A 23,250-nucleotide genomic window follows, 5' to 3' on the forward strand; every position below is an offset into this window, starting at 1 on the left:
AAGATGGTTGAAATCAGAGTAGTTGGCACTGGGTTAAGCAAAAATGTATGACATAACATCTAGTGTGCGAACTAGGTTGCACCATGTTCATATAATTGGAGCACAAGGCTTATTCTACCATGCTGAAAGTGTTGGATGGTCTTTCCAGGAAGTTCCAAAACAACTAGAATTCATTGAGACAAATATCTGCAAAGATAATTCAATAATGAAAATGAACATATATAACCATATCAAAAAATGATTTGACATTGATACAAAGAGTGCAAAAGGCATGATAAATCAGATGATTATAAAAATAAAGTTAGCAAATTCAACACCTCAAATACTCTAGTAGAAAAGAAAGCTCTAATAATCTTCACAATCACTCCAAACCACAATAATTAGTTTTGTCAGGTTGCAATAGCTGAAATTCCTGAAATTTGGTAGTGGTATGTATGCTAAAGAAAATTAATACTGAAAAGAAAACCAACAATTGAACCAATGTTATAGCAGTAAAACATAATTATACCTTTTCAACCAAAGGTGAATCCACTAGAAGGAATCGTTGGTTGATTTGTGCCAAAATTGAATGTTGGTTGAGCAACGTATCCAGTGGCAGGTAACTTCTAGTCATCTTCATTATCTTCCAGCCAATAAGTTTCAAGAATTTCTACTGCCTTCTCATAAATTTCATTATTACTATTCAACATTTGCTCAGGAGCAGCATTATTTTGATTGGCAGCATTGTTGGATCAATATTTGCATACTGTCCCAACTACCAAAGACTTGAGATTGTCCCCACATAATCTTCCAAATGCATCTTCAGAAATAGAGATGGAACATGCTTCCTTCCCAAGGCATGTCTTCCCAAAAAAGAACTGAGTTAGCAGACCTGAAGTTTTCTCCCTCAAATCAAGATCACGTAACAAATGATTACCTCATATGTAAATAACTTTAAACATGTACCTTCTCTACAATGGAAGTTGAGTTCACTACATGGCAAGAGCCCTTAATGAAAGTTTCACAAGACCCACCTCGCTTTCCGAAGCTTGCAAAGGCTATCGATGATATGTGTTTCCCTGGAGAGCATTGGAGTTGAAGCTCTCGCAATGCCAATGTGTTTTGGTATTGAGACACATGGGCGCAGACTGTGTCAATATAACTTGTTGTGAATGAAATTCAAGAAGGATCACCACCAACTTCTTCGAGAAGTACTAATACGTTATTTGTTGGGTACAACCATGAGCTACAATTCTTGGGTCTGGATAGACTAGAAGATCACATAGAGGCTTAATGCATTTCTGATTCATAATATATCTGCAAACAAAAGCAAGAATCAGTAGTTTGTCTCATTGCATCAACTAACACAAGTTCTTGAACATCTACATCACACTGATTGTTATCAGCAAACACATCTCATTACATCATATCTTGTAAGTTGACCTCTTTGTTAGATAACTCATTTTAGAAATGCTTGTGTTGATCATATATATTCATTAAATACATACTTCATTTGATCATGTGTACCACTAGAAGTAGCATTAGATATAACCCATGTTGCTTCTTTCTTGATATCAAACTCAGCAATTTGCAGTAACTGTACAAGAGGAGGAATGATGTTTGCATTGATTACAGCCTGTAAACCAATCCAGAATCAGGGTACATGAACTTAAACAACATTTTATAAGGAATAAGATATTCAATGAAGTGTCATTCTTAAACTATAAAGTAGTGGCTAAGGAACCTGTATTTGATCTTTGTTTCCTGCAGTTATGTTTAAGATGGTCCAGGATGCTTCCTTATTGATACTTTTCTTGTGATTATGGGTCAATAGTTCCAAGAGGCAAGGAAGTGCCAGATTGTTGATAATGTACTAAGGCAACACATCCCCACAAAATTACTTGAGAACGTAATTTAACAAATAAAACATAAGTATTCATCTCCAGTTACAATATTTCCCACAGTGTAGAGAGCGGCGATAAGAACAGATGGAGATGGATGATTGTGAGACAAAACATGTAGAATTTAAATTTTCAAATGCCTTAAAGCAAAATAATAGCATTGATCAACCTCTAACGGTTATCTAAAGACATAAATCTGATACTAATAGAACACATTCTTAACCATAGAAGCTCAATCAATCTTCGATAGACACCAGCCTCAATCACAACGTTCAGAAAGATAAGACAGAGCCCAAAAAGCATTTGTTAAGACTTCTTCATCATTCGAATGAATTAGGCGCTCAAGTGCTGGTAGTGCTAGCTTTGTCTGCAAGAAAATAATAGAACGAGCAAAGCAAAATTATTTTAAAAATCAACAGTATAAATTTCCTACCTGGTTGAATGTAGGTTGTGGTTTTCCCTAACAGAAATTAGACAAGGTCCAAGTGGCATTTTTCAACGTAGAAAAGTTAGGGTGCTCATTCAGTTGAGCAAGGAGCGGCAATAGAACACCGTGTCTAAGAACTAGATATATACATTTGGGCGAGTCACTGACCACATTTTCCAATGCCCAAATAGGTTATTAACGTAAAAGGATAAGATATTAAATAACAATGGCATCATAGGCTCAAATACAGAAACAAAAACTTGGACTAAATTTCTTGAAAAAATTCTCTACTGCAGAATAGAAATATTGGACAAAAACTCTATATTAGAAACAAAGTAAACAAAGATTTTTTTTTGTCTAACTTTCTCACGAACATCATCACTTGGTGAACTTAGTAGTTGTAGAAATATTGGCACAGCTCCACGGTCAATCGCAACTCATGTATGCTCTGATGTTCCTAAAGCTATGTTTATGAAAGCCCATGCTACTTCAAATTGTTATCAAGAAGGAAAAAAGGCACAAAACTACTTTCAGAAGGCACAAAACTACTTTCAGACCATTGAAACACTATTTCCTATAGGAGAAAATAAAAATAAAAAATCCATCAACCCTCTCATGAAATAATTAGTCAATTACACTCTTTCTTTCTATCATGTATAGACAAAACAATTGGGGCCTTCACCTGCAGTTGTGGAAAATCATGGCTCGCCAGGAATTCAACAAAGAGAGGAACAATGCTTGCATAAATAACTTTATTTATAGGAGCTCTATGCTCTGTCAAAAGAACAAAGCAAAAGGTCAGCTGCCTTATGGACAAAACAAACACAAACAAAAGGGCAGTTCACTAACAATTAATAAATAAGATTTGATGTAAATACCAATTGAAAGCAACTTTGGAATTGGATCATTGCTTCAAGTTACAGGTTAGGTTCATCGGACCATATCCATGCAACCATGGCAAGAAGACTCTCAAACTACAAAAACAAAACAAAATAAAAAAACTAATCAAAAAAGGAAACAAAAATGTCAAATAAGGTCACAAAAGCCATGAGATAGTGGTATATATGATCCGAACTTAAACATGAATGCAAAAAAATATAGATATAATCATAATTACAAAGATGCAACAGAAATAACACTTCATTTCATTAATATCAAATACTGAAATATGCTTACAAACATAATGGAAATAAATTAGCTCGGGCGATGGTAGCTTATCTCTAAGAAGAGATGTGGTGGCTACATGCCTCTGAACTATGTTAGAATGAGGCTCAAGGGCCTATTTATTATTCAAAAACACAGGAAAGCCCTAAACAACCAAAACCCTAACCCCAAGATATGGAACGACAAGAGTTTGTGAGCCCCATTGGGGTTAGTTGGGCAACCAACTTCTCGGGGTCGTAACTTGGTCATATTATCTCTGTTTGGCACGTACGATACCTTGTTGGAAATATATCTCCGAGTACTACAGGATTTGTGGTAGACTCTTTTGTATAGCTATGGACTTGCTGTGGACCTCAAAAAACACCGTTTAGGGGGTCAAAACTGCTCTAGAAGTTCAAGACGTGAAAAACTGCTAAAAATAGTAAATGATGCAATAAAAAAGGAAACATATGAAACCGAGTGGAGGTTTAGGAGGAATAGGTGGGTGGCCACCAATATCCGCCTAGATGAGTCCTCCCTACTTAGGAAGAAATGGTCCCCATTGTGTGTAGAGCCTCAATGAGGTGATGAAATTTTTGTTGAACTTGGTCCCTAGTGAACCACTTGCCCTCGTGAAGGAGTTGGTCTTCTTTGACAACTCAATATAGTTGGATCCTCTCTTGGCGAGTGTTCTTCATTTGCATGCCCATGATCTGATCAGTTGTGGCCTATTCCATGCAGTCTGGGTTTAGCTATGTTGGTGTGAGTTTTTTTGAAATGTCAGATGTGTCCAGCAATGGTGGAAAGCATGGCCAAAGGCAGTCTACATTGAACACTGGGTGCAAACCAAGGAACGGTGGAATGTTGATCTTGAAGGCATTTTCCCCTAGAACCTTGGTGATGGTGTATAGCCTAGATCAGAGTAGGCAAATCTTGCGGTGTGATCCAGCGAGGCGCTCCTTTTGCAAATGTAGCCAAACTTTGTCGCCCACCTAGAACTTGTGCGACACCCGATGTTGATCATGGCGTTGCTTGTACTTAGCATTAGCTCTGTCCAATATATCATGGACCTGTTGGTAGATGTGTTGAATGCGCTCAATGAAGTTGTTAGCCCTATCGGCTTCGAACTGAACATGAGTCGAATATGCCTGAGTCGCTGCAAATGGTATGGCCACATCAATGGGACATAATGGCTGAAATCACAGCCCTACCTAAAAGGGGTTGTGGCCCGTTGAGTTATGGAGAGCTCTGTTGTAGTTGTGTTGGACATAGGGGAGGCTTTCATCCCACATGCGTGGATTATTTGAGTTGTACATGCGTAGAATTTTGTATGACCATCTTGTTGACGACCTATGTTTGGCTATTAGTTTAGGGGTGGAAATTCTTGGACTTAGTGAGTTTGGTATCCAACATTGACTAGAGACTTGACCAAAATTCACTCAGGAATACGTTGTCCCAATCTGAGACAATGGACTGTGGGATCCCAAAGTGTACCCACACTCGCTCAAAGAAGAGCTTAGCAATGGCCTATGTTGTGATACTCTTCTTCCAGGCCGCCATAATGGCCATCTTAGAGAATTTGTCAATGATCATGAAAACGAAGTCATTATCGTTCTTGGTAGAAGGAAGGCCCTACATGTAATCCATGGAGATGGATTCCCAAGTTCGACTGGGAGTAGGTAGAGGAGTATATAGGCCTTGCTTCTTGATGGTTAATTTGGCAATGACACAGGCAGTGTAGGATCTAATGTACTTCCCAACATCCTGATGAAGGTTCGACCAATAAAAATATTTATGTAGTCCTGCCACTATTTTCTCTACTCTGAAATGTCCAACGAACCGATTGTAGTGCACCTCCCAAATCATCTTGGCACACTCGCTTTAAGGAATACAGATGTGTCCCAAGTGGCATAACAGTGCATCCTGGAGGTGAAACTTTGGAACTTGCTTACCTTCTAGGAGAGTGACTAGTATATGCTACCAAATTCTAGATCGCTCTTGTAAAGATGTGGCCACCCCGAAGTCTTGTGCCCATAGGAGTCGAGAATAGTGATTAGCGCCATGACTGGTGGTCAACTAAGGCAGTCTGCAACATTATTGGTGTTTCCCTTCTTGTACTTAATGTTCCAATGGAACTGTTGCATGTATGTAGACCATTTATGATCGCAATCATTCTACAACTTCCCTTGTGTCTGTATGAACTGCAGGGGTCAGTGGTCTGTGTGGATGACCGTTTCCTTCCCCATGATGTAATGCTTCCATTGATGGCAAACTTGCACGATGGAATACATTTCTTTGTCATAGGTGGTGTTAACACTCTGTAAATCCCTTTAGGCTGAGGAAAGGGCTATAGAGGTAACCACAAACCTCTCTGGGCTAGAAAATTGGCCTTTCTAGCTGGAGGGGGTTCCCTCAACTAGTGAAAACTAAAGGTTTAACTCTATAGCTTACAGAGACCAGTTCTAGGAGTATTTGGATTTGATAAAGAAGTGGTAGAGGGTTTTTACGAAAAACTATTGACAATATAAGTGATTTTTCTATTGTAACATGTTGATGTATCTCCAACCAGTTTCATATATGGAGGTTTAATTAGCACAGTGTTTGGAATGAATAACGAAATTGTAGTATAGAAATTGTAGAATATCAAGACATTTATCAAAGAGCAAAAATAACAACTTTATCAATGCAACTCGGATTTATGACCATTAAGAAGAAAATACAAAACTTTTAAAAGGCATGCATACTTCATTTGCAACTAAAATATACTTGGTTTCAGTCATACATGAGCATATAAGATGAATTCAGATATAACTTTCCCCTACACCTTTAAACACAGTATGAAGAAAACAGATAAGAGAAATACACATAAACTTAGAGAAAAAATTATTCCAAACTCATTCATACCATAATAATCTCATAAATCGACTCGAATCCCTTCAACTTTCAAGCATATTCATTAAAACCAAACCACAAACATGACAACATTAATTGCTCTAGCAATTGGGAAAACTAACAACAACCTTCTTTGTCTTCATTCATCAAAATATATAGTAAAAACATGGAGGAAAATCATTTCAAGTTCATTCCATCTTCGATCCTTCAAAGGATTGATTTAAAACTAGGGGAAAATAGTAAACAGCTTTCTTTCCATGATTTTCATCCAAACATAAAGCATAAAGGATCCTTTTGTGTTCTTGAAAGCAAAAACAACCTCATTAAATACAAATTATCTTTAAAAAGGTCTTTGGACTGATAAAACCTACTAAGATAGAAAAAAGTCTAAAAGTTTCTTTTGTGTCTGCTGAAAAGCCTGTGCAGGAGGTGCACAGCACCCAAATCTTCATGCTTTTAGAACTCACATGTGGCAAGCAGCTGGGGTGGTGAGCTGGAAACCATATGTACTCCACGCCAGCACCTTCAAAACCTGACAGGTGGCTACTGTACTATGTATGTGAACTGGTCAAACCATGGGTTGTGTAGCGAGTGCACAGCCCCTACGTAGCAAAATTGCTACAACTGTTTCCTGAATGCTCTTCATTACTTCTGAATGTTGTCATGACACTATTATGTCAATCATATCAACCTTAACATATTTATACATCAGAAAATTAAAACAAAACTTGAGAATAAAAAGGAAAGCCTGATCATTTTATTTTCCTCTTGCTTGATAATTTGTTGCTAGAAACCTCGATGCTAGGAGTCTTGGATTTGGGATCTGGAGTGATGAGGTCTTTTTGCTTCACAGGTGGCAATAGAGCAGGTGATGTTTTGGATTTAGGATCAAACTTAGGCATTTTCATGAGCAAAGGTATTACAACAACCCCCTCATACCTCTTCAGCAATTTATGTGCCTCCTCTAAATCCTGTCTCATAGTTCTCAACTGTGCATTCAGGACCAAATTCCTTACATACAAATTTTTGCACTATATCCTGACTGGTTGTGACCACTTGACAAAATGTTTACTCCTGTCAAGAGCTTTGGATGCCTCTTTGACCTCATGGTCACAATTTTCTAAAATATGTTGAATAGAATTCTTATACTCTAGGTTTTGTTGCCTAAATTGATTGACCTGGTCTTTGCTTTCTTCTAACTCCTCTAGGCACCTCTGATACTCTTTCCATTGACTGAATGGGGGTGTACTAGGGGATTTAGCTATTTGTTTCATTTTTTGCACATACTTAAACTTTTATTTAAACACCCTGATTGCTGGCTCATCAGACCCCACTACAACATTTCTAGCTTGTTCAACAAAAGTAACATGTTTCTTCTTCCCTTCGGCACTTGTTGAGGTGACTTTGTCTTGTTCTTCGTTGGTTTAATGGCATGTTTTATGTCTTTGTTCTTCTTCTCCATAAATTTTATCCTCATATGATTTTTAAACAGTGCCTCTCTCATCTTTATTATTTTAGGATCCTCTTCCTTGTACTGTACAACACCTGTTTCTAGTGGTGCTATCTCTTCCTCAAAATTTGATTGTACCATTTATGGTCCCTTGACCTCATCTACTTTTTCATCCACCTATGCATCTGTCTGCTTATCTTCAGAGATTTCTACAATTTCTTGAGGGGCTGCCTCTTCCTAGGTTTTCTTAACTCTAGACCTTGTTCTAGGTCTCATCACAAATTCATCTTGGACTATTTCTTCAATTTTGACCTTAAGTCTGGCTTGTTTAGCTGATGTTTCTTATTCCTCTGTTCTTTTGTCTGCCTTGTCATCCTCTATGCCTTGCAACTTAGTTTTCTTGCTCAACTTGCCTGCAAATTTTTTGCTTGGCTTGACACCTTCCTTCTTTATAATTTTCATTTCCATAACTAAACGAGTGCTCTCCTTCTTTGGATGTTCCTGCTTGGTTTCTTCTTTATCTGCCTTGATTGAAGGTGACCCAGTTTGTGGCAAGAGGTCAATACTTGCAAGAAAATCAGACCAAAGCATTTTCTTTCTTTCAACAACATGCTTAACCAAGATTTTGATCAAAGAGAAATGAAACAGACTTGAAGCATGGTTATCCTTTTGAATTTGTACTTTGGTGGCCATTCTTAAGCAAGAAGTAAGGGAGGTTCATGGGCTTGCTTTCGGTGAAATGCCATAGCAACCTGAGATGATACTAGTATATTCTATTGAACCTACCTTCGCAAGTGAAATATATTTGGATGACCTTCAGAAGGTCTACATACTGCTCTTGGAGATAAATGTTAGGGAAGGTGGAGGCAAACTTGTCAAGATACTCTGGTTTTACAAACTGCTTATAGGCAAGAATGTCTAACTCATCCCCATTGAACCATTTATCTCCTGTTGTTGGGAGATTGGTTGCATCAACTATGAATTTTTCAGTCAATATGATCTCCATGTCACCTAGCTTCACTCTGTTGTCTTGAAAATTTAGAGCAAATAAACTGGATATTTTGGCATTATGACATACTTTCTGAATCTTCTAGCAGAAAGGAATGCACCTTGTGTTCTCAAAATCCACTCTAATGGTAGGGGATGAATTAAGTAGACTCAAAGTATTGGGTTCAGTGTGAACAAGGTCACCTCCTTTTTTGTTGACAGCAGGGGCCATCTTATCTCTACACCTAGCTGGTGGATTTTGACTTTTGAGTTATGACTACAAGTGTAGACCGAAATGAATGGGAGCAGGCTTGTATGACAGCTAAAATTGACTTAGGCAACTGTAACAATAAGGTGGTGACAACACAGATTATGCGATGAAATACAAGCAGGAGGCTTTAAACATTTAAAAGGTATTTAAAATCAAATCTTCAAGAAGCATTCATCATTCAAAATTTAGGCTTTGAGCAGTCAAACAACGCTCTTGGAGGTAAGACTGTGTTTTCTAACAAGACAGGGTGTGCACAACACATGTTTTCTAACAGTGATAGAAAAATCTTAAGCATTGCGACTAGGAGAATTATCAATAAGAATTCACAGGAAGGATGATTGTCTCCCTACCTTTGCAATTTCTTCGTTTCAATCTATACATTGAAGACTAGCTTGAGATGACTTATTTCGTTGTACAGGAAGAATGTCGCACCATGCTCAAATGGTTTGCAACTTGTAAACCTGCCTACAACTCCTGAGCCTCTCTATGCCTTCTGAACTCTCTCTCAAACTTTGCTCTAAAAATAAACCAATAATCTCATCCCCTGCATACCACATGCGAGCAGTCACACAAAAAATTGGCGGCCAGCATAATGATTTCAAATTATGGTGTTGATGTAAGAAAGATGAATGTGCAACCCGCATTTCTTATGAAATTTCACATGCTTGAAAAGCATTGTTCAAATGTTGTAAGGTGGTGGAGGATTTAGCTATGATAGCTTTGATAATCAAAGTGTGTCGAGGTGAATAGGACGATAAACGAATCATGGTGGGTAATGATGTTTAGGGATGGGAATATTTTTAAGGCTAAACTAAATCGATAGGATTAAGGTATCATTAGGGAATGAGGGGAAGGAATGAAATGTGGGAAAAAGGAGATAGGTGGAAGGATTTATAAAATGTTTAGTAAAGGTGTAGGTCAAAGCATTAATAATTAGGGTCTTTTTTAGATCCTTTCCTTAGTAGCTGACACTCAGACCATGTTACCCCACCTATCATCACCTAATACCTGGACTCAACAATAAAACCTTGACAAACATTAGACACTCTTTCCCAATGACTGACCTTGATGACCAAAGTGATAACTCGACTAAAGATGACTCCTTTGAGCAATGACAGGTCAAAACATAACAGTGAGAAAATTTTATGATTTTGACCTTCTTCTAAACAGAAAATAATTGACTCGAGGTACTTTTCGACTAGAAAACTAACCCACTCTAACAGGTGGGATACTTTCAGTCTGTATCATAAAGTTTTTCACTGTGGTAAGCCACCGGATGCCCTTGTTGAGTAAGAACAACACCAAATGGCATAATCAGAGGTATCTATCTCAATATAAAATGGTTGTTCCAAGTCTGGTAATGTGAGCATTGACGCAGAGCAGAGGCGATGCTTCAACTTGGAAAACACCTTCTGTTGGGATTCGTACCAAAAGAAATTTTCTTTCGCTCCGCCCTTGGTGACTTGACTTAAAGGCCAAGTGATATGAGAGAACCCCAACACGAACCTATTGTAGAAATTGGCAAGACTCAGAAAGTTTTAGAGCTCTGTTAGAGTGGTTGGGGCTAGCCAATCCCGAATGAATTTTATCTTGGTTGGGTCCCCATGCACACCCTACTCATCAATGAAGTACCCTAGATATTGAACCTGGGTCATGCCAAAAGTGCATTTCTCCAAATTGGCACACAACTTATGTTGTCACAAGGTTTGGAGGACCTGTCGAATATGGTGGAGACGCTCTTCTAAACTTTGGCTGAAGATCAAGATGTCATCTAAATTAAACCACCATGAATGCATTGGTGAACAGTCGTTGGATGTCGTCCATCATTATCATGAATGTTAAATGGGAATTAGTCAACCCAAAAGGCATGACCAACCATTTGAAAAGGCCCTCCTTGGATTTGTAGGTAGTATTCCATACATCGAAGGGTTCGATAGGCACCTAGTGATAACCGAACTTCAAGTCAATATTGCTGAAATATTTGGCCCCCTTGAGGTGGTCCAAAAGGTCATCAATTCGTGGGATTGGGTACCTATTTCGAACAATGATCTTGTTTAGCGCCTGATAGACAATACAGAATCTACAGGTCCCATCCTTCTTCTGTACAAATACAATCGGGCTCCCACTGGGTGATGAGCTTGGCCTGATATGCCCTTTCTACAACAACTCTTGAATCTGCCTCTTGATCTCATCGTTCTCCATAACAGAGTGTCGATAGATTGGTCCATTGGGTAGCAACACACCTGGGGTCATATTGATGGAGTGCTTGACCTGATAGTGCAGAGGTACCCCCGTAAGTGAGGCAAAAATGTCCCTGTATTCCTCCACGACCTTGTCCATCTACTGTTGTTGTGCAAAGGAGCCAAGTCTGGAAGTCATGGACATAATTTTCTTCTTTCCCTAAGGGTGAATCATAAGGAAAACAAATTTCATGGTCTATGAAATGATCTTACTGCATTACTTTGCATAGATCAAAGAGATGGCAGTAGGCGGGGCTACCTTCGGTATCCTGTACAACTTATTTCCCAAAGTAATAATCACAAAGCGAGGACTAGACTGATGAGCCCCAAAAATGGATAATTATTTGGGCTCATTCAACCTCCTAATTCGACTTAATCCACCATTCTCATTAGTTTATTGCATGTTTTTTATTGTATTTATGCTAATAGAGTGAATTGGGTTAGTCATTATGCCAACAAGTCTAATGTGTGCTTTGTGTAGCCTTTTTGGTCAATTTGGAGACAAAATTGAAGGTTTTAATGAGCACTTGGCAGCCTAATTCGTGGGAGAAAAAGGGAGAGGATTTGTAGGAAGGTGTCCCCTTCATTTATGGGCCCTTACCTCGAATTCTCCACCATCAGCTCGGAGTTCAAGGGCCACCAAATCGATTATCACAAGGGCAGCCAAGCAAGTCAAGTAGGACTGTTGTTAACTACAAGTTTTGGGCAACCGAGTCCCTAAAGTTTAGGAGGACTGTTAGGGTCCTCAATTTGTATAAATAAGAAGGCTTAGGGCCTCATTTTGGTTAGCTAGTGGTTAGTCATTTTGTAGCTAGTAGTTGGCCAATGGTTAGTCATTTTGTAGGCAGAAGTTAGCTAGTTTGTATTTCGATTTTTAGGCAATAGATTAGCTTTGCTTTCAGCTCATTTGCAAGTTCTCCTTATGGACAGTTTTGATGTAACTCTTATTTTCTTGCTCATTAAATATGAATCAGCTTTGCACCAGCTCTAAATCTCTCTTAGGAAGCTATATCTCTTAGGGTTGGGCCCATCTCAAGCGCCCAATACCTCCTTTGTTTACTTTCATGTGTCTTTGCTGCATTCTTAGAATAAAATCTGCTATTTAGATTTAAATGTTGTGTTGTTATTTAAGTTGCTCTTGATGATTAAAAAGGTTCTTCATGTTCAGATTTTCTTGATTGGATAATCATAGGGAAGATATTCAGAAAAAGGCTACCAAGCACCTTGGATCTCACCTCCCCCTCAGTGGAATCATGAGCTGGGACCAATGTGACTTTGCTGCCAACAAAAATGTTGTTTTGCTTTGCCATGCAATTCTTAGTGTTCGAATCTTCTTTTGTAGATGCTGATATTAGTAGTGTTTAAATGCTTCAGTTGATGATTTCTTAGTGTCATAGTTATTTCACGTATTTCATTTCGAATAAACTTCTGTTCATTTCCTTTTGCTGTTATGTCAGATTAGAGTGAAGTAACTAGGTCATAGGCTTTATAAATGTTTGTTTGTTCAGTTTGAAAAACCACTTGCAGAGTACCTGTTATCCTTCCTTACCTGCCCATACTCCATCCAACCTACCTGCTTCACCCTTCACTCAGAACCCTTACCTTACATTTGCCTCATTCGCTTACTTTGCCATGATTCTCATCTTCTTGTGCAACATCGTTTCATCCCTCCTTGAACAAATCTCACCACCTACGCCACTCCTCAACTCCATCCTCCAAGTCTTGAACTCCCCTACACCCCTATTTCACCTCCATACTCATTCCTCCACCTTTTTCCCTCCATCCATGTTTCAAAACCCCATCTCTGAACATCCTGTAGAAAAATTACAGAACATCATGTAGAAATCCTAGAACATCCTGTAGAACCCCTGCAGACTTCCTGTAGAAGCTCATAAACGCAGTTTCTTGGCAGCCAAACTTTGTGAAACTCTCTGGAAGGGTGTTAGGGACCCCTTAGGCCCTCTCCGAACCTTCCCAACCTCTTCCAAGCATTTCTCCTCCTTGATCCACCTCTGCACAGTCAAAAATAGTTAAAAGCACATGCATGATAATTCCAACAACTTAATCAAAAATACAAAAAGATGTTTTCTTCAGATAGTGATAACTTAGACACATGCATTTTACCTTCCTAGAAGTCAATGGCATCTCTTTCAGTAGCTTTCATTCTCTCCTTTGCATCAGTAGGACTAGCTGGTAGAATTAGGGTTTGCTAGGGTTTGCGTTTCTTTTTGGATTTCAGTTTCTTTCCGCAAGTAGATTAGCTTCCTTTGAGTTAGCTTTCATCCATCAGTTAAAAAGCTTCTTCTAAGAGCTCATAGAGGTTGGCTTAAGCCCCTAGCGGACTTGTGCCAGCTGACCAAGTGACAGCTGCGGCAAGAGCTAGTACTTGTGCATACAGCACCGTCGCTTCCAAGTTTGTTACGAACTACCGGGTTGATAAAATTAAAGAAGGGAGTTCCAGGAGTTGTAGCATTATTGCTACAATACTGGGGCCCACCATAGACTCATATACAACATGCCTCTTCCACAATTATTGTTGTCCTAATAATAGATCACAAACTTCAAGAGGAGCGACATCACACAATACCTCATCCATGAAGGGCTTGATGATGTAGGGAAGGCGACATTGTTGGCTGACGTGGAGATCTCGTCCTTGGTGAAGCCACCTGTCATGCGGAAAGAGTCAATTTTGCGGACAAAACCGACCTCCCTAGAAAACAAGGCTTTTCTAGTGACAAACAAAACAATCAAGCACTATCTTTCCCTAAATATGCATTTAAAATAAAAGCAACCAGGTGTTCAAGTCTTACCTTTAGTCCAACGTTGTTTGTAGAAGCCAAGCCTCTCCGATCCAGATGAGCTCCTTCTCCTTGAAGCCTGCATTCACTAACAAGCAAAAGATTACATAACACCTGAATAACTCATATAATAAAACATATTCATCATAAAGACCAAGGAGTTTATGAAACAAATTATATATAACAACTTGTTGAGAAAAATGAACTTAATTGTATTAATTGGAAACAAGAGAAACCTTACAACCGTGCCTTGGTGTTGTGCAGGTCCCTCCCAGGGTTCAGCAAGAGTTCTCCTCTACTTTGATCAGCTCACCCACTTCCAAATGAAGCTAAGAAAGGATTGGAATCTCTCCTCTCAAGCTCTATAAGGGAGTCCTAATTTCAGCAGCATCTACCCTTAGAAATGTTCAGCTTTTAACCTCCCCTCCCTCTGGCCCAATGCCTGTATTTATAATGCTTTGGAGGAAGTTAAACAGGTCCACCATCAATGGGATAAACTCCTCTTTCAAAGGGATAGCTCCCCTCTTCATGGGATAAGTTCCTCTTTCATTGGGATGCATGAACCATCTGGAGGCGCTCAATCCACGTCAAACGATCTTCTAGAATGCTCTAGAATCGACCCCAAGTAAGTTTTTTGAAGTAAAACTTGCGCCTTTTGACTTTTACAAGGGTACACACCCACCCCTTTACAGACAGAGCGTACAAGTACGCAGGTATTATGAACTTGAAGTGCATACACGCAGGTAAGAGTAAGAGAAAGTGCGGAACCAGAGTTATATTGACTTTTAAAGGCTTTCTCTCTTTTTTGGAGTTTGACATGAGGAGCAGAGGTATAAGACTTGCCAAGGAGGACAGTATGGTTATTGATGGAGCCATACTGACTGCAAATACTCTCCTAAGGGTAGATGTTGCTGAAATTAGGACTCCCTTATAGAGCTTGAGAGGAGAGATTCCAATCCTTTCTTAGCTTCATTTGGAAGTGGGTGAGCTGATCAAAGTAGAGGAGAACTCTTGCTGGACCCTGGGAGGGACCTGCACAACACCAAGGCACTGGTTGTAAGGTTTCTCTTATTTCCAATTAATACAATTAAGTTCATTTTTCTCAACAAGTTGTTATATATAATTTGTTTCATAAACTCCTTGGTCTTTATGATGAATATGTTTTATTATATGAGTTATTCAGGTGCTATGTAATCGTCTGCTTGTTAGTGAATGCAGGCTTCAAGGAGAAGGAGCTCATCTGGATCGGAGAGGCTTGGCTGCTACAAACAGCGTTGGACTAAAGGTAAGACTTGAACACCTGGTTGCTTTTATTTTAAATGCATATTTAGGGAAAGATAGTGCTTGATTGTTTTGTTTGTCACTAGAAAAGCCTTGTTTTCTAGGGAGGTCGGTTTTTTCCGCAAAATTGACTCTTTCCGCATGACAAAATGGCGACTCCACTGGGGAATCCATGGATTTGATTGATTTCTCTTTTGATTGATACTTTCACCTGAGAAACTGTATTTTCTGTTTCTGTTTTTGACTTGATTATTGTGGGATTGGGTGAATTTAGTTAATTTTGAGTTAGTTTTTCATTTTTCATAGTTTTGGGAGAAGTACGCACCCTCTGAGTTAAGCACAGTGCGTACCTGTACGCACTTTTTCTTTGTGCACAGAGCGTGGACGCACCTGTGTCAACAGGTTGCCTGCATACCCTGTCAAAAATTTGAAAAATTTTAAATTTTTCTCTTTTTTATTAGTTTAGAATTTGTTTATAGGTTTTAGCCATTGCCCAGACCTGCTTGTTCCCTGTCAAAAACTTTCCTTGGTTAATTTCATTGGCATTCCTGCTTTAAGCTTTTATCAATTGGGTGTTTTGAGTCTCTTTTTTGAGAAATTCTTAATTTGATTTCCTTTGGTCATTACTTGGAGGTTTGTCTCAGTCTTTTCACAATTTTGCATCTTTTTGCTTTTGTTTGGGGGGGCTAAATTGTGTATGAGTGTTAATCGCCTTTGAGTGTTTTTATTTTTTGATCTTTGGAACTCTCACCCAATTTTCTCGACTTGCACTTGATTGGTTCTTAGATTACATTAGAATCATCTTTTGTTTGAGAATTCTCTTGCATAGATCACATTTGCATAATTAGAATTCTCATTTTCAGAATATTAATGAAAAATGTGCATAGATTACATTTGCATACCTTTCAAATGAATTGTGCATAGATTACAATTGCATAGTTTACATTCTAAAAAATCAATCGTAGATTTAGATCAGTTTTCTTTGATTTGAATTTACACAACAACAAAAAAAAAAAAAAAAAAAAAAAAAAAAAAAAATCTATTTTGGAATTGATTTGCATTAGTTTTTCTTGGTGAAATTAGTGCATTAGAGAATTTGTTATATTTTCTCTTAGTGATCAATTTTTTTCATTGTTGGAAGTAAATGGAAACTCTCTCCTTACTTTAGTTAGGATTCATCGAATTGAAAAAATTACATTATCATATTCGATTGCATTCAGTTTTGGGTCGGGTCATAACACCATTGGTTTCATATCCATTTACCCTTTTGAGTAATAACAGCCTAAATAACACAGCGCTTAATTAAAATTCATCTAGTAATCTTTACATTTTTAGGGCTCTTTCCACCAATCTAGCTTAGGCTAGTGTCTTGGAATAGGTTGTAATTAACTCTCCAAGACAGTAAAACAAACAAGTAGTTGTATCTTGTGGTAGGAAGAAATCCAATTGTTGCATTTATACTCTGGGAAAGCTCCTCTTAAAGGAGAAGCATGAGATCGTGTCCGAACCAGTGTGGGAATCAATCCTTCCTCATTGGGAACGACGCCAGATATTCACGTATTAAAAACGGTAAACCTCGGATTAACCATTGTCAAGGAGCCTGGGGTCACTTGTTGGTAAACCTTGGATTATGTCAAGGAGCCTTCAAGGGGATTGAGCTTGCTACTCTGCCCTTGCGTGCATATCGGATCGTAGACTGTTCCCCCAGGTGTATTTGTCTCAGTTGGTAGCCTTAGTGACCATATTCTTTAGGATTCTTCCTATGGTGACAGTGGTGGGAAGATCCCACTGTACCTGGAGCAGACGTCGGCTAGACTCACTTGGATTTTCTGGGGGGTTCTCTTCACTCGAGATGGTTAAGTGGAGGAACTTGTGCCAGTCTATTAATTAAGCAGGTTGTCGGGGTAACTGTTCCAACCGCCATTTCTGTATTGAATTCTGCAACGTTGGATTTCATCACCAACTAGTGTTTTTAGTACGGAAAGTTATTGTTTGTGTGTGGTTTGACTCCTAGATTTGATAGCGCGTGTTAATTTGTTTGTTTTTACTTTTAGAGACCATAGGTGTGAATTGTGAATTGTTAATTTTAGTTTTAAATTCACTGAAGTTGAATATAATGGCAACTGTTCTGGAATTTACCGACCAAGGAACCCCTCTTAACGAGGATCCTAGTACTTTTCCTTTCTTTGGAAATGTTGGTCCTCCTTATATGGCTACTTTGTCATTACCTGGATTTACAATAGGATTACCGATATGGTTATTTTCAACTTCGTTGACCCCAAATACTCCAATTGTTCCACCTCAACCGAATGCTTCACCTCAACAGAGTTCACCATCTCAACATCACCAACCTTCTGTTGACCCTTTACCTTCTTCGCCTAATTTTTCTTCCTCCATTTCTTCCTCTTCGCTTGGTAAAAGCCTTGATGCTAGTAACCAGGTGGCTAAGAAGAAGAAGCAAGATAAGAAAGAAGTCAACCAACCAACCACGACTGTAAGTGTTAGTTGTGTTGATGAAAACTCTGACATGCATCGTAAACCCAAATACCCTTGCAGGCTTTGTAAGGGTGACCACTTCCTTATCAATTGTCCTGGTATTCCAAAGGTCTTGGAAGTATGGTCAGAAAAATCTCATCAACTTTCCATTGAACCATCAACCAGTGATAGTCAGGTTCCTGGGAAAAAGGGTAAAGTTAGGTTTCCTTGTAAGTTATGCAAAGGGAGTCATCAAACTCACATTTGCCCTCACATGGATGAAGCCTCAAAATCGTTGGAAAACCTTATTGTTCCACAGCAAGAATTTCCAACTGGTTACCGTAAACTTTCTCCCAACCTACCGTCAACTGACGGAGTGATTGATCTAAATTCAAGTACAGTCGATCACACTCTTCCATTGGAGAGTGAAACTCATGTCACTCAGGTTGATGATCCATTAGTTGATCAAGTGGTTGATTCAATTTCACATTCGGTCGATCCCACTTTCCCTTTAGAGAGTGAACTTCATACCGCTCAGGTTCTTCTTGTTACATCAGATTCTTCTATGCCGGGGGGCATTTCACCTGTTTCTACAGAACCCCCTCCAAGTACTGAGGTCTTTTCCTTTGATTGGAATAGATTGACAGAACCTCGTCTTCCTTCCTCCATCCCTTTCCAACTCATTGTTAAGGCTGATGGTAGGGACATGCATCGCACACAGGTAGATGAAGGTGCTTCTGTTAGTATCTTATCCTCAACTGCTTGGAAAGCTTTGGGTTCCCCTCAGCTTGCGCCTATTACGCAGAATCTGAAAGCTTTTAATAGAACCATTAGTGAACCTTTAGGGATCCTTCCTAATTTTTCCATTACCTTGGAAGGTAAAACTGTCTGTATTGATCTTATGGTAGTTCGAGGTCCCTTGGATTTCAATTTACTCCTTGGGCGAGACTATGTTTATGCAATGAAAGCTGCCGTATCGGCACTCTTTCGCGTGATGTCTTTCCCTCACAATGGAAATATTGTGACTGTAGACCAGCTTTCATTCCCTAGTCTTGTTTCAACTACCAATAATATGATAGCCCTAAATGTTCATGATTCTCAAGTGGCATCTACCCCGCCACGGGTTAATTATGTGGCAACTGGTCTCATGTTTTCAGTTACCGATGTAAGTGAGCCTCTCACTGTTTGCTCATCTTCCTTTGATTTAGATCCGGTAATTGACATGGAAAACTCTATGGGATTATTTGAACCCGATGTTCTTATCCCTTGTGAGTCCCTTGACATGTGTTCCTTCCAGAGAAGTATTCTTCCTTCTGATGAAGACCTCTTGGAAGCCATGATCAAGGTGTGTCCATTGACATGTCTTTCTTCCAGTTGGAAGCCATGATCAATGTTACGAGGAAAGTTCCTTTTACTGTGTCGACCTCGTTAAAAAATGAATCAGTGAGGGCGAGGATAGTTTTTTCCTGTATCAACCTCGTTAAAAAATGAAACAGGCTAGTATGAGGACAGTTCTTTTCCTGTGTCAACCTCGTTAAAAAATGAATCAGTTGTACGAGGAAAGTTCCTGTTACTGAGTCAACCTCGTTAAAAAATGAATCAGGTATGAGGACAGTTCTTTTCCTGTGTCAACCTCGTTAAAAAATGAATCAGTTGTATGAGGACAGTTCTTTTCTTGTGTCAACCTCCTTAAAAATTAAACAACTCCCTTTTCAAGTTAAATATTGAAAGTAAACCTTCATTCCATCCACCTGGTTGAATGCAATGAAGCCTGGGGGGCATGTACCTCGCTTTGCATCATTATCCTGGGGGCACGCGAACTTCTTGAGCATAGTTCCTTGTCTTGTGTCAAGCTCGTTAAAAAATGAAACAAGGAGTCTTGAGCATAGTTCCTTGTCTTGTGTCAAGCTCGTTAAAAAAAGAAACAAGGCGTCATGAGCATAGTTCCTTGTCTTGTGTCAAGCTCGTTAAAAAATGAATCAAGGTTTTTAGAGTAGAGTTTTTGTTAGGTAGATTGTAGAGAGTAGAAGCGAGGGTAGTTTTTTCCTGTATCAACCTCGTTAAAAAATGAAACAGGCTAGTATGAGGACAGTTCTTTTCCTGTGTCAACCTCATTAAAAAATGAATCAGTTGGTATGAGGACAGTTCCTTTTACTGAGTCAACCTCATTAAAAAATGAATCAGGTAGGTTTTAGGTTATATAGGGAGATTGTAGAAAGTAGTTGTTTGAGGAAAGTTCATGTTACTGAGTCAACCTCGTTAAAAAATGAATCAGGTTCGAGCATAGTTCCTTGTCTTGTGTCGAGCTCTTTAAAAAATGAAACAAGGGTAGGTTATATAGGTAGATTGTAGAGAGTAGTCATGAGCATAGTTCCTTGTCTTGTGTCAAGCTCGTTAAAAAATGAAACAAGGAGTCTTGAGCATAGTTCCTTGTCTTGTGTCGAGCTCTTTAAAAAATGAAACTAGGGTAGGTTATATAGGTAGATTGTAGAGAGTAGTCATGAGCATAGTTCCTTGTCTTGTGTCAAGCTCGTTAAAAAATGAATCAAGGATTTTAGAGCATAGTTCCTTGTCTTGTGTCAAGCTCGTTAAAATGAATCAAGGTTATTAGAGTAGAGTTCCTTGTTAGGTAGATTGTAGAAAGTAGTTATGAGCATAGTTCCTTATCTTGTGTCAAGCTCGTTTAAAAAATAAAACAAGGGTTTTGAGGATAGTTCTTTTCCTGTGTCAACCTCACGAAAAAATGAAACAACTCCCACGAGTCTTTCCAAGATTTCGAAAGTAAACCTTCATTCCATCCACCTCATTGAATGCAATGAAGCTTGGGGGGCATGTACCTCATTTTGCGTCATTGTGCTGGGGGCATGCGAACTTATAACAAGCATAGTTTTTGTTTCAAGCTTGCGTAAACATGAAATTGAATCCGAGCATAGTTCTTTTCCTGTGTCAAGCTCGTTAAAAAATGAAACAAATCCTCCTCTAATTGAGTCGAGAGTTTGACTAGATCTCACAAATGTTAAGTTGTATATTTAGGTTAGTTATTTCAGTTTTTTGCATAATTTTCTTACAGTTTTAGGTCGAGTCTTTCAACTGATCTCGTAACTCAACCTTCATTTCCTCCACCTGGTTGAATGAAATGAAGTTGGGGGGTGTTAGTTTCAGTCTTTCCAGCCTTCCTCCAGTGATCAAATATGCTCTTACAAAGTGGTCTCAAAGTGTCAAGGTCAAATTTTGTCATTTCAAAGCGTTTTCAAGCAAAATTTGGTCACTAGGCATTAGGTCTAGGGTTTGCTTTAACTCCTTCTAAAGTTGTCAAAATGTCGGTCCATGTCATTATTCAGCTGAGTCTATCATCATTCATAGGGTTTTCATTATCATCTCAGTGTCTAATGAGTCATTGTACACCTTGTTCATGCTTCAGTTGCGCCTAGGTAAGGTCATTTCCCTCTCCTAGGGTTTTGAAGGCAATTTCTCTTGGACGGTCAAATCATCGGCAAAACTTGTATCCAGGTGTTCATACACCTTCCCCTATCATTCATATACCTTATCAAACACTTTCCATCACTGAGATCCCCCAAAATCCTCATTTTTGCACAAACCCTAGTTTCTAGCTACAACCTGGCAATTTTCTAGGTTTGGCTTGTGTTTTGCCCTTTTGGACCCCTTCCCCTCGCTCAATCTCTGAGATTCCACTTTCCCCTACTTCCTAACATCCCTCCCCACTCCCAAAAATTTCCCCAAGAATTTATAAGCCCCCTATCCCCTTCATTTCGCTCCATTTCGACAAAATTCCTTGTTTCACACATCGGGACAAGTCGCACTCAAATGATGTTCCAGAGCAATAAAAGATGAATTTTGGAAAACTGAGAGACGTTTTTGTCCATAACATGCCAAAGAAGAAACACCTCCTTCACTTTTTGCACAGGTGTCATGGTTTTAGAGAAATGTCAAAATTGCAATCGTCGGATCCAAGGAGGTTGGCCAAGGCACTAAAACGACGGAAAAGGCCCGATCCACTCCAAATTTTGGCCAAAGCCTCTTTGACTGAGCATGGTACTTTATTGGGGACTCCCAGCCCAAATTTCAAGAAATTTGGAGAAAATTTTGTCAATTGTGAATTTTTTGTGCCAAACACAGGTTTTCCTCCCCAGCGCGCGCGACCCTTTCGTTGGGCAACTTCATTTTGGGAAAACTCAGCGTTTCTGGATTTTTCATGAAAAGTTACACTTGCTCAGCCATTTCCAAGAAATTTCACCAAGTTTTGGGCCTCCAGAAAGTCAAAAAACAAGCAAAAAATGACTTTCTGCCACATTTTTGACACACAGGAAGCAGTCTTGGGAGATTGCAATTTTGGAGGGGCAAATGACCACCAAATTCAGAAATTCCACTTGGGTTGGAAAGTAGACATCCAGACCTTTCCAAAAAGCCCACTTTTGCCTCATTTGGACACCTGGAAGTGCCTCAAAAGTGCCTCCAAAGGCGCGCGACCCATCAGGCAGTTTGCACAGGAATTCAACCTACAGCTCAGCAAAACGCAGTTTTGACTGGATTTGACTTTTTGGAGTTGATTTTCATCCTCCTTGTTGTAAATGATGTAATTTTATGATATTTTGACACTTATTTATCTCTTCTAGAAGATTCATTCATAAGATAGGCAAAAATTTAATGAATGAATTGGTTTCCTAGCTTATAGAGGCAAGTTGTTTTGATTGCCTAGTTTTCAGTGCTTAGTTTAGAATTGGTTGAAACAGCTCCTAGGATAGTGAGCTCGACCCCTAGAGGCAGGGAAAGATGTTAGATGGCCTATATTATGTACTTTCTTGCTCATTTTCATGGTTGGACTCTTGAGGGATAAGCTCTATTGTATTACTCATTGTATCTCTGCAATTTTTGGCAAAGGAAGACCAGGGTTTTGCAGTCCTTTTTGGGATTCTTGTGGTCACATGTATTGATGGTGTGTTTCTCTTTGTACTTGTAAGTGTGTTATGTGAATCATTTCCTTACTTTTGCTTCTGCAAATTAGGCAAATGAAGTGTTAAAGTAGAATTCATGACTGTCATGCTCTGCTTTTAAATTTGCTTAATATCAATGTTTTCAACTGTTTAAGGGGAATTCAAGGTTATTGCTTGCTCTCCTTAACTCCTCACCGGTCATTCTCATCCATCCACCTCTATCAAAGGCATCAATACTGTCTCCTACCTTGCCCCAAAGAACCCCCTGCAAAAACTGTGTCCAATCCCCGCACCCAAAATTGCCTTTCCCCAACTTTCCACCAAAATCTTAAAACTTCCAATTCAAAACTTTTTATCAGTTTACTAGCCTAAAATTAGTGTTTCCTTATTGGTTATCTCGCCCATTGAAGATCTTTACCGAGATATACCGGAGAGAGCCCTCTCCTGCCCCGTA

The 23,250-nt window shown here is 39.1% G+C and overlaps 1 pseudogene; it reads right to left on the minus strand.

Moving 5' to 3' along the window:
* Positions 1 to 1,193: 1,193 nt before the first annotated feature.
* Positions 1,194 to 23,250, minus strand: part of LOC149247168 (importin subunit alpha-1a-like) — a 70,160-nt pseudogene continuing 48,103 nt past the window's right edge.

The sequence above is a fragment of the Pinus tabuliformis genome, chromosome 7 (genome assembly GCF_031772625.1).
Source record: "Pinus tabuliformis cultivar Carrire ecotype Pingquan chromosome 7, CPIR1, whole genome shotgun sequence".
Taxonomy (NCBI): Eukaryota; Viridiplantae; Streptophyta; class Pinopsida; order Pinales; family Pinaceae; genus Pinus; species Pinus tabuliformis.